General features: G+C 46.4%; 1 long non-coding RNA gene across 1 annotated transcript; it reads right to left on the bottom strand.

Moving 5' to 3' along the window:
- Positions 1-283: 283 nt before the first annotated feature.
- Positions 284-986, bottom strand: LOC139077222 (uncharacterized). The gene is made up of 3 exons (XR_011529548.1): positions 917-986; positions 531-640; positions 284-417 (listed from the first exon to the last, which is right to left on the bottom strand). It is a non-coding gene; the product is annotated as an uncharacterized lncRNA (long non-coding RNA).
- Between the last annotated feature and the right edge of the window lie 10,508 nt (positions 987-11,494).

Genomic DNA, 11,494 nt, shown 5'->3' on the forward strand with positions numbered 1-11,494 from the left:
CTCCCAGGGGGGCCGGGTGTTGGGACCATCCCTCTGTTCTCTCCAGCTGCTCTTAGGGAAGTGAGGCCGCGGGGCCACCGCAGCCTGAGCAGCTGCCGTTGGTGGTAGCACTATCTGCATCTTCCTTGTCCCCCAGCCCTCTGCCGCTGCTGAGACAACCTGCAGGGACCAGGCTGCCCTGCTGCGGGCTCTCTTCTCTCCTGGGGCCGTTCCTGAAATCCCCACGCCACAGGACCCAGACTGTCAGAGCCTAACGGGGCCTCCAGCACGTCCAGCCTGGTGATTTCCGAGCTGTGCTCTGGGGAGCCCCGGGCCCTGGGAGAGGCGTCAGCTGGGGATGGAGGACGTGAAGCCCAGTGGGCAGGGCACTGTAGGATGCATTTCAGCTAGTTTTTGTTTGAATAAGATTTTTATCTGCTGAAAGAAAAAAATATATTTGAGAACAAATTATTTAATCCAACCGTCTTCATTTATACACAAGGAAACGGCCCAGCTCTTCTCCTAGACGGAAGCCAGGCAGTTGCTCCCACCTGTGAGTGTCCCCGCAGGGCCCTGCTCCCCCAAGATGCCTGGAGCGTCGGGCAGTGCAGTCAGGGCGCCCGAGGAACGCAGGAGCGGTTCAGGAGCAGAAGGACAAACGCTAGAGAGGAAACGAGACGGCCAGATTTCAATCAAAGGTAAAAACAGGGGCGCAGCCTGCTGGGGCCTGGGGCAGAGGCGCGCGAGGGAACCGCCCTGCTGACCACTCGCTGCCAGCAGGCGCAGGCGGGAAGTGCTGCCTCAGAAACAGCCTCCGAGATGGAGAGAAGAGGCTGCGTCATGTGCCCAGGCTCCACCGAAAGTTTCGCGGGGTAGGGGGTCGTCCCAGAGACAAACTTAAGAGGGAAGGAAAAGAAAGGCTGTGCGTGAAAGTCACCGAGGGGCTTCGGAAGGCGAGAGGCTGGGCTGTCATCCTTCCTGTCCTTCCTGGCTCCTGACCGCCCGAGCAGCAGCTGCTGGCGTCCAGCACAATTTTTCAAACCAATTAAGGAGAAGTCTTGCGGCCCCGGGAGGGAGTGCTGTCTGACTCTCCTCCTGAGTCAGCAGGCTCACATCAGAACCTCTGGCGACACGATCTGACGGCTCTAATTGATCCTTCATAGTTAAAAATAAAAAGCAGCAAGCAGCTACTCTTTGCCTTCAAACTGCTGCAGGGGGGTCTCTCTTTTCAGCCGAGGTTTTCCATCATCGGTGCCAGAGAGCGGCCTCCCCACCGGCTTAACTGTCTGTGTGCCGTGCGCATTTTCCTTTTCTTTGCGCTGTCTCCTGCAGGAGGCCTCCCGTCCTGAGCTCATCAATTAGCCGTCCCATTTGCCAGAAGGGAGTTACATCTGGCGTGACGATATTGCTGTTCAAAACTAGGAAGCCCAAATCTCTCTGGCTGGGAAAACTCACAAGGACTTTGGGCTCCGTCTTAAACCGGAAGCAGTCATTCGTTAAGATAATTGAGAGAAAAGAAAGCAGTGGAATAAAGCAGAAAAAGTGAGCCAAACCATCGGTTTTGGTCACCCTGTAATCTATAGACCTGGCTGCTGGCTGTTATCGGTTTACTTTTCCTCCAGTTTGTTCGGCGTTGTGTAGATCTTTCCTCAGAAAAAAGCCCCAGTTTACCTCCAAGCTTGAGATCAGAGTAGAAAGTTCTGGGCTTGCAGAGTTGGAAGGAAGATGAAATCAGAGTGTCCGCAGTCTTTAGGAAGGACACCCAGACCTTTCTCTCTTCTAAAACGTGAAAGCCAAAAATACTTCTTCTGCTTTTTTATAAAAATTGGATAGCAGCAAAATCATCACTGACTATAGTTTGTGAAAACACACAGCTCAATACAAGGTAACCCACATAAACACGGGACAGTACGGCCCAGTCCTGGCATGGTCTCACCTTCCAAGAAGTAACAGCCTGACACGGGTTGAAAGCAGTCCAAATCTGCATTTAGTCTCTGGAGGAAACTTTTTCTTAAAATGCAGCAAAACATCCATAGAAGGTTATATTTCTTCATCTCTCTCTCCTCTACCCCCCAACAGCTTCCACTACAGCTTCCCAAAGAGCCTACCTGGGAGACCCTCAACCCCTACCCCATGCCCACCCACACGCCCCTCCACCCTCCCTCTCCTCTCTGCTTCTCTCTTTATTCCATCCATCAAGGTAGCCTTTCTGGACTCTATAACTTTCTTACCTCCTGGAAACTGTGCAAAGTAGATCCCAGGAAGGAGGAGCTGGTCTAAGAGGAATGTGGGCACAGCAGGCGGAGGAGAGGGCAGGAGGAGAGTTCAAAGGTGTGCGTACAAGTCTGCACTCCTCTCTCGCTCAGTCTTTGGGGGCCTTGCCAGGAAGGGAAGCCTATTGATTGTACCTCCCGGAGGATCTTTGCCACATCCCTCACCCCACTTCTGTCTTTTCTCCTCCCAGTTGGTCAGGATTCCCCCCAAAACCTCTGAAGACACTCCCTGGGGATTTCCCACAACATTTCTCTTTGCAGACCAGGGAGCAAAGATACTGGCTTAAGGACAGTCCCTCCCTCCTTCAAGGCTCTCTGCATCTAGCATGATGAGCGAAAGCTGCGCTCATTGTGTTATTTCCTAAATGACCCGTGCTGCCACAACCAGAGTCAACATGGGGACAGCTCCCATCCCTGAAAGTCTGAGGAGACTGGAGGTGTCACTGAATTGGTACCGCTCAACCTGGGGCCTGCCTCGCCTGTTCCTTCCCATGGAAACCACAAGAGGGTCTTGCCCACAGTTCTTCCCTCTCCCTCTGCCTCCTGACAACCCTGGTGCTTCCCCATGGTGTGGTGTGCCCCCTCCTCTTGGGAGCTATCTTTTCAGTGGCTGTCATCTCCTGATCTGTTGACCTTAGTATACCTCAAATTTTCCATTAATATACTTTTTTTTTAAACAGCTGGGAAAACTCCCCACGCCAGTGTCAGGAGGCCAACTTCAAGAAGGTGAGGTTTCCCTGCCTCACTCGGGATCCCCAGTGCATCCTGGTGCCTAGATCTGACCTCTGTTTGTTAGACTTGCTCCAGGAAGGTGGCCAGGGTTTCTGCTTCTTCCTCAGCCCTGATTAACTTCAACAAGAATGAGAATTTAGCTTATCTGGTTTGTGATGAAATCCAAGATGCATTCGCCATTCTTGGTTCTCAGCTCTCCCGCTCTCATCTGACCCAATCACTCCTGATTCTCCACGTGTGGCTGTGGTATTGTCCTGGTGGGGGACGCTCTAGCCGCCTGTCCCGTCTGTATACAAACACAGCGTTGTCTTTCCTTTTTATTGGCACAATTATGAATCCAATTTATGAACTGCGGCTACTCGGGGCCTGCTTTATCCTCTCTCCTGGGAAGCCAGGGAAGTGTGGGTTTCCCCCTCCAAAGCAGAAATCCTAGTGAGTCAGCAAATAATCCCTGAAGCTGGACCCCACTGCCTTTCTCTTCTTCTCTCCCTCCGTGACCATCATCCTTGTACCATTTCAATGATAAGCTCTAATCATGACTCAACATGCTGGTTGTCCATTGCTGTGTAACAAACCACCTCAAAAATTTGTGATTTGAATAAAAAGCAGGATCCCAAGGAGGTATTTGCACACCCATGTTCATAGCAGCACTACTCACAACAGCCAAAAGGTGGAAGCAACCCAAGTGTCTATCAGTGGATGAATCGGTAAACCAAATATGGCATATACAAACAATGGAATATTATTCAGCCTTTACAAGGAAGGAAATTCTGACACGTGCTACAACATGGATGAAACTTGAGATTATGCTAAGTAAAATAAGCCAGTCATAGTATAATTCAACTTCTATAAAGTTCCTGGAATAGTCAAATTCCTAGAGACAGAAAGTAGAATGGTGGTTGCCAGGGGCTGGGGGAGGAAGGAATGAGGAGTTATTGTTTAATGGGGACAGAGTCTCAGTTTGGGAAGATTAAGAGTTCTGGGGATGGACGGAGGTGATGGTTGCTCAACAGTGTGAATGGACTTAATGCCACTGAACTGGACACTTACAAAGGATTAAGATGGTAAATTTAATGAAAGTTTTATCTTACCACAATTTTTTCAAAAAAAGTGACTTAAAATCACACTCTTTTATTATTTCTGATAGTTGTGTGGATTGACTGGGTTCAGTTGGGTGGTTTGCGCTTGGAGTCTCTCCCGTGCTTGCAGCCAGGTGGCAGCTGGGGCTCTGGTCGTCTGAGGGCTGGATATCAACATGGCCTCTTTACTCATGTTGGTGCCTCCGCTGGAGTAGCTGGAGCAGATGGGGCTTGCCTGGGATCTCTCCCTCCTGGTTTTAGCACTGAAAGTCCTGCATCCCAGTCCTGGGAAAACCAGGATGATTGGTCATCTGAATTTAGACATCCTCAATTTCATGAACTCACCTAATGCTTCAAAAGGCTGACCTTCCCAAACCATGTATTTGCCTTAAAATTGTGATTCCAATTCTGATGAGGTCTCCACACATTCCTTGGTCTTTCTGGTGATTGTCCTAATCTGTGATGGTTTATATCTGACCCAGTTGTCTCTGGAGCTCTATAAACCCAATAATATGTCAGTGAAGATGCATCCTTGGATTGGGCCTAGGGTGATTATTTTAATCCAAGATACAGTTGAGCACCATATCTAAGATCCAAAATCTCACATGGTAAGCCTTAAAATGTAACCCATAGAAACCTGGAAGTTCACGTGACCCAGACTTGATAAGAATGTTATAGTCAAAGAACCAACAATTTGACGGGAAAAGATAACAAAGAGCAATTCAAACTTTATTTGAGTTGTAAATGCTAACACATTGCTCATTTTTTCCTCCTAATAATAGCATCAAACACCACAAAGTAAAAAGAGTTCTGGGTACACTGGGGTTCTGCTGAGCGGCTCTGTGCCCTGGTGAGGGTGGTGAGGAAGGGCACCCAGCCCTGCTCCCTCCACCTTGAGATCCCTGTTAGAGTCAGCAGTCTCCTTAAAAATCAGCCAGCATCAGGCTCCTTCAATGTACAGGCTTAATAAATGCCGGTGATTGAACGGTCTGCATAAGCTCAATCTCTCTTAGCCTCTACTAACATCTACTACCATATTTCATATCCTGTTAAAGTGATGAGCGTCTCTATTCTAAGATTTTTATAGAATATAGATGATCGACTAAAATTTTAATGACAGGCGAATCTTGATGATTCTGTGGGAACTTTTCTATGTGATCACTCTCTTTTTCATCAAAGAGAAAGCTAGGCTAGCTGGCTTAGCAAAATGGCAACATTACATTTAAAGACAGGCTCTGTTTTGGCACTTAGTGTTCCCAGTAGCGCATTCTGCGCTGTCCATCATGGACTTCACCTACATCAACTCATCATTTTTTACTTTAGAGCCCCGTGTGAACGACGACTCAAGGGGACAGATAGCAGCCCAAAGGAGGGCAGGTGTAGGTGAGTTGTGTACCTCAACGGAAGAGAGTGATTGCTTAAAGGAAGGCAAGTCATGGCCTGATGGGGCAATGAGAAGGTAAAGAAAGCCAATAGTCCCTCTGAGCTCATGGAACTTGGGAATAAGCGTGAAAGAATTGGCAGCACTTGTTCCAGAGGGTATTGCTTCCCCTCAGGGAGAGCAAGGACGGAGAGCATCCTCCAGGGAGGAAGTTGGGAAGGGAGCTGAGGACAAAGGGTTTTAGTTACAGGGTAAGAAAGATTTGAAAGGGCTCACTGCAGAGGAAGTTTGAAGAGGAGACAGCATTGGAAGGAAGAGCAGCGAGGCAGTGAAGATCTCATGGGCTCACCAGTGTGAGACAGGACTACTGCAACTTCATCCCCATCTCTGGCCCTGAGGGCAGTTGTGTTACTGGGGTGAGAACCTGTGTCCTCCTCTCCAGAGACAACAGGGAGCCCCTGCCTTTGCCCAAGCTGAGAATCTGCAGACAGGCTCTCCTGTCAGGCCTAAAAGCACTGGCAATCGAGGAGCTTGCCCTCAGAGGACCTAACTCCCAGGAGCACAAACTTGCCACCCGGTTGGCTAATGTACATGATGTGCTTTGACTGCGATTCCCCTGCATCCTGCTGACCCTACAGACCATCCCCTGTCAACAGAGCGCAAGAGTTGAGATCATAGCTTTTAGAATTCCTAGGACCTTACACTTAGCAGCCATAGAACCTGCAACAGGTAAGTTATTGGTGGTTCTAACCCTTAGTTTCCGCATCTGGAATATACAAACAATAATAACTCATTATTATAATAGTACATGATCTCTTGATGGAGAACCTAATTTGGATCTCTTTTCCAAAAGAAAAGTTTGGGCAGCGGCGATCTTCCAGAATGTAAGGGTACTGGCCTTCCAGCCATGGACACACAAACTCTGCTTTAAGAGGCACCCTGAGGTTGGATGTCAGAGAAGAGGGCAGAGCAGGAAGCACCCGGCATCCATATCCCCACACGGACAACAGTTGTGCTGGCAGAACCTCTCTGTAACTGTTTGGGAGCTCTGAAGTCCGCTGAAGGCTGGAACATCTAAGGGAAGTCTTGAATGGTAAATTGCAGTTAAGTTTGGTCAATTTCAGCTCTTAGAATAGTAGCCTCCCTCACGGACCAGCCCCTGGCAGGCAGCTGCGCGCAGTTTCCTTGAGCAGCTTGCACACTGCTCCAAGGAGCCAGGGTGGGCAAGAAGGATTGTATCCTTTAAATAACAGGCATCGGTGCTGTGATCACTGATGGCTGCTTCTGATCACAGAGGTGCAGATGCAGAAATTGTTGGCATTGTTGCAATCTTCATTGCCATTGTTACAAACCCTACCTCCTCCAGCCGGGCAAATTCCAGGGGATTTAAAGGGCTGGCACTTGTTTTTGGATCCTGGGTTTTTTCCCCCTTTGTGTTTTCCTTTTTCCCCTTTTGGGAGCCAGACCTTTCAAGACTAAAACATTCAAAAGCAACCACATATACAGAGGACTCTAGAAAGTCACAGCGCATACCCAGGAAAAGGTGTGGGCTCAGCAAGGGCCTGAGAAGACCTTATGTTTACCTCTCAGCTGATTTCCTGCACAGAGATACCCCACACAGTAATTTAAAAACAAAACAAATAAAGGGGAAAATCTGAGTTCCGCATTAACACATTGTAAGATTCAAATGTCCAGTTTTTAACAACAATAACAAAAATCACAGGGCACATAAACAAACAGAGAAGTATGGCACACTGAAAGGAAAACAGTAAATCAACAGACACTACCCCTGAGGAGAGCAGACAGTGGACATACTAGACAAAGACTTTAAATAGCTGTCTTGAAGATGCTCAAAGAGCTCAAACAAGATGCAGAGTCAAGAAAATGATGTATGAACAAAATGGAAAGAGCAATAAAGAGAAAACATAAAAAGGAATCAAAAAGAAATTCTGAAGCTGAAAAGTACAATACCTGAAATGAAAAGTTCACTACCAGGATCCAGAGCAGCTTTGAGCAGACAGAAGAGAGTCAGTGAACATGAAGACAGGACAATTGAAATTCTTGAGTCTGAGGAGCAAAAAGAAAAAATATTGAAGAAAAGTGAACAGAACCTAAGGGACCTTTGGGATACAACCAAGTGGACCAACAGGTCCACCCCCTCTCTCCCACAGTATATACATTGTGGGAGTCCAGAAGGAGGAGAGAGAGAGAAAGAGCAGGGAAATTATTTGAAGAAATGATGGTAGAAAACTCTCCAAATTTGATAAAAGATATGAAAATAAACATCTGAGAAGCTCAATGAACTCCAAAGAAAAACTCAAAGAGACACACATCAAGACGCATTAGAATCAAACTATCAAAAGACAAAGAGAGAATCTTGAAAACAGCAAGAAACAAGTGACTCATCACATACAAGGGCTCAGCAGATTTTTTTTTTTTTTTTTGGTGAGGAAGATTGGCCCTGAGCTAACATCTGTGCCAACCTTCCTCTATTTTTTTGTATGTGGGATACTACCACAGTATGGCTTGATGAGTGGTGTGTAGGTCCCTGCCCAGGATCCAAAGCTGCAAACCCTGGGTCACCAAAAGTGGAGCACACGAACTTAACCACTATGCCAAAAGGCCAGCCCCTCAGCAGATTTTTTTATTAGAAACCTTGAAGGCCAGAAAGCAGTGGGTTGATTCGTTCAGGGAACTGAAGGAAAAAAACCTGTCAGCCAAGAATCCTATATGTGACAAGACTGTCCTTCAAAAATGAGGGAGAAATTAAGACATTCCCAGATAGACAAAAGCTGAGGGATTTTGAGACTGAGTTAGCATGAGAGACTCCATGTCTAAACGTTTCCAGAACCGCCCCCTGCCCCCGGCTTATCCTCACAGTGTGCTTTGGAAAATGCTGAGAACTGCACGTAGGCAAGCTGACCAGTAACCAGTAGAAAGAATGACTTGTTAGCAGAAAATTTATGGCCCCTATCCCAAAACTGTTTCTTCTGTCCCTGATGAGAAAATCACTAATGTTTTCTTAGACTTCTCAGGAGTGTCACATTCAGCAGATCTGAAACTTTTTATTCATGGAGATGCACCCAAGGGTCTGCAGTCGTCCATCACCTGACACTCCTGAGCCCTCTTCCCAGCCCCATTCGCCTTATATAAGTTGTTTCCAAATCAAGTCGCCTTTAGGGTGGTCTATTTTAGGGCAATATTCTGCCATCTTCTGATCGGCTAACTCATCGCTCAGTAAAGTTCTTTCTCTCCCGCTGCCTGGCCTTGTGACTGATCAGCTTTTGTCTTGTGGCAAGCTGACTGAGTCCTTGTTCGGTAACACTTCTGTTACCACCAGACCTACCCTGCAGGAAATGCTAAAGGGAATCCTTCGGGTTGAAATGTAAGGACAACTAGACAGAAATAAAGATCTCTGGAAAAGGTAAATACGTGGACAATTAGGAAATAGCATTACTGTAACTTTGGTTTAATAATCCCACTTTTTGTTTTCTACATGATTTAAGAGATTAATGTATAAAAAACAATTATTAGTCTATGTTTTTGGTCATACATTCGTAAAGATGTAATTTTGTGACATCAGTAACTGAAAGGTGGTGGTTAGGGAGCTTTATAGGAGCAGAATTTTTGTATGCAATTGAAGTTAAGCTGGTATAAATTCAAATTATAGTGTTATAACTTTAGGATGTTTAGTTTTGCAAGATGAAAAATGTTCTGGAGACGGACAGTGGTAATGGCTGCACAACATACTTAGTGTCACTGAACTATACACTTAAAATGGTTAAAATGGTAAGTTTTATGTTATGCGTATTTTACGAAAATTTTAAAAAATAAATAATATTTTTCAAATTAAAAAATGGGAGGCATTAGGGCTGGCCCAGTGGCATAATGGTTAAGTTCGTGCACTGGGCTTCAGTGGCCCAGGGTTTGTGGGTTCGGATCCTGGGTGCAGACCTACACATTGCTCATCAAGCCATGCTGTACTGGCGTCCCACATAGAAAATAGAGGAAGATTGGCACAGATGTTATCTCAAGGACAATCTTGCTCACCAAAAAAAAAAAAAAAGAGAGAGGCATCCTGTGTTCCCCAAGGAGCCTCTTTTCCTAACTACTCTCTCTGTCTTCACACCTACCTTCTTCATTTGTGGGGAGGAGAATATAGACTAATTTTTGGACTTGCTCACATTGGCTGCTTCCTCTTAGTAAACAGTAATGCTTGTTTTTTTCTTTCTCTCTTTTGGTCATTTCTAGTGAGGAGACATACACTATGAGCTACTGCCTCCTGGTCTTCTGGAGCCATGCAAACTGAAAGCCATATTATGATTGTGTAATATAAAGAGAGGCAAGGTATTTCTATGTACTTTGGCGCTTACTTGGTACTCGCTGTTTTGGATATGGAATGGGTAAGCAGTCATCCCCCTGGAGCCTTGGCAGAGGGTGGGGATGGGGGAGTTTTTGATGGTATTAAACAGGAAATGTCATGATGACCCTGTTTCTGACAAAGTGGGTTTCCATTTTTAGCTCCTACACCAAATTAGGAAGTTCTTCTTCCTACCAAAGAGTGAGCCAGAGAAATCCTTTCTTCCACCCCAGTTCACTAACAGGTCCACAAGCACAGAACTAAGGAAACAGGATGGCTGACTATAGGGTGAAGCCTCTGACTTCAGCCTCAGGGCCAATGATGCAGAGGCGGGGCGTGAGGAGACAGGGATGGAGGAATGGGGAGGAGAGAGAGAGAGGCAGGAAGAGAGAGGGAGGGACAGAGGGAGGGAGGGAGCAGACAGGGAGAAAGAGAGGCCACTCACTGGGGAATAAACAGCAACAGACCTGGGGCAGAAATAGAAGCAGCAGATTTCTCTAGAACACTGTGGGTGAGGACTCTGTTCTTAAATTTTGGACAGTCATCTAAGCAGAGGAGGGGCTTACTACAGATGGTATTAAGTGCTCTGACACAATGAAGCAGCATTCATTAAGAAACTGGACATTGAGGGCTGGCCCCCTGGTGTAGTGGTTAAGTCTGGTGCACTCTGCTTGGCAGCCCAGGTTCATGGGTTCAGATCCCAAGTACAGAACTACACCACTTGTCGAGCCATGCTGTGGCAGTGACTCACATACAGAGTAGAGGAGGAGTGGCACAGGTGTTAGCTCATGGCTAATTTTCCTCAAGAGAAAAAAAGAAAGACAGAAATTGGCCATTGAAAGCAGAATCCATGGGAAATTATTTATATTATTATTATTATTATTATTGTTTCCAAGTTAGCTGTATGGACAACTGCATGTAGCTCCTGTTCTGTTTGAAGGAATGTCAGCCATTTTCAATGAATCCCATTCTCGTCTGCACGAAGTCCCTAGGGTAGGACCCTATAGTCAGTGGGTAACTTCTGCCTGATTATTACAGAAAAAAAATCTAGAACCCAAGTGGGCAAAAACAGGTAAATGGCCCAACTCCCAGGATGTGCCTTAGCCAGAGTTTATATGTTCTGGTTTTCCTACCTCAAATTCTGATGACAGTGCCTGTGCCCTCACTGTATCTCCACTAACAGATATGGCACATACTGTGTTTTCGAGTCTAGTTAACATCTTACCTTCACCCGGGAACTAAAGCCAGGATGGCTCTGTCCTCACGGAAGTCATCTGGTTACGACTGGAATCCTAGTCTGAGTGTCTCTGCAAGGAGGGAGGGGGTGGGAAAGCAAGGAAAGAAGTCAATATTCATTACATGAACGCCCTGTCCCGGGCGCTGTGCTCCCATGTTTGTTTATGATTAATTTTTGCAACAACTCTGAGAGGTTGGTGTTACCATGTCTGCTTTCCAGATGGAGAGACTGAGGCTTAAAGAGTTTGAGTAATTTGCTCAAGATCCTGGAATAAAGGGATGGGGAAGCCAAAATTCCAGCTGAGCTCTGTCCTACTCCAATGCTTATGGTCTTCTCACAGGACGTGTGCTAACATCACCAAGTCTTAAGTCTTTACTCTCAGCCTCAAATCATGCAGAGTATTTCTCAATATGCTTCTGACAATAGGCTTATTCTAAGGCATGCCAAGAAGTT

This window comes from Equus przewalskii, chromosome 19 (genome assembly GCF_037783145.1).
Source record: "Equus przewalskii isolate Varuska chromosome 19, EquPr2, whole genome shotgun sequence".
NCBI classification, from domain to species: Eukaryota; Metazoa; Chordata; class Mammalia; order Perissodactyla; family Equidae; genus Equus; species Equus przewalskii.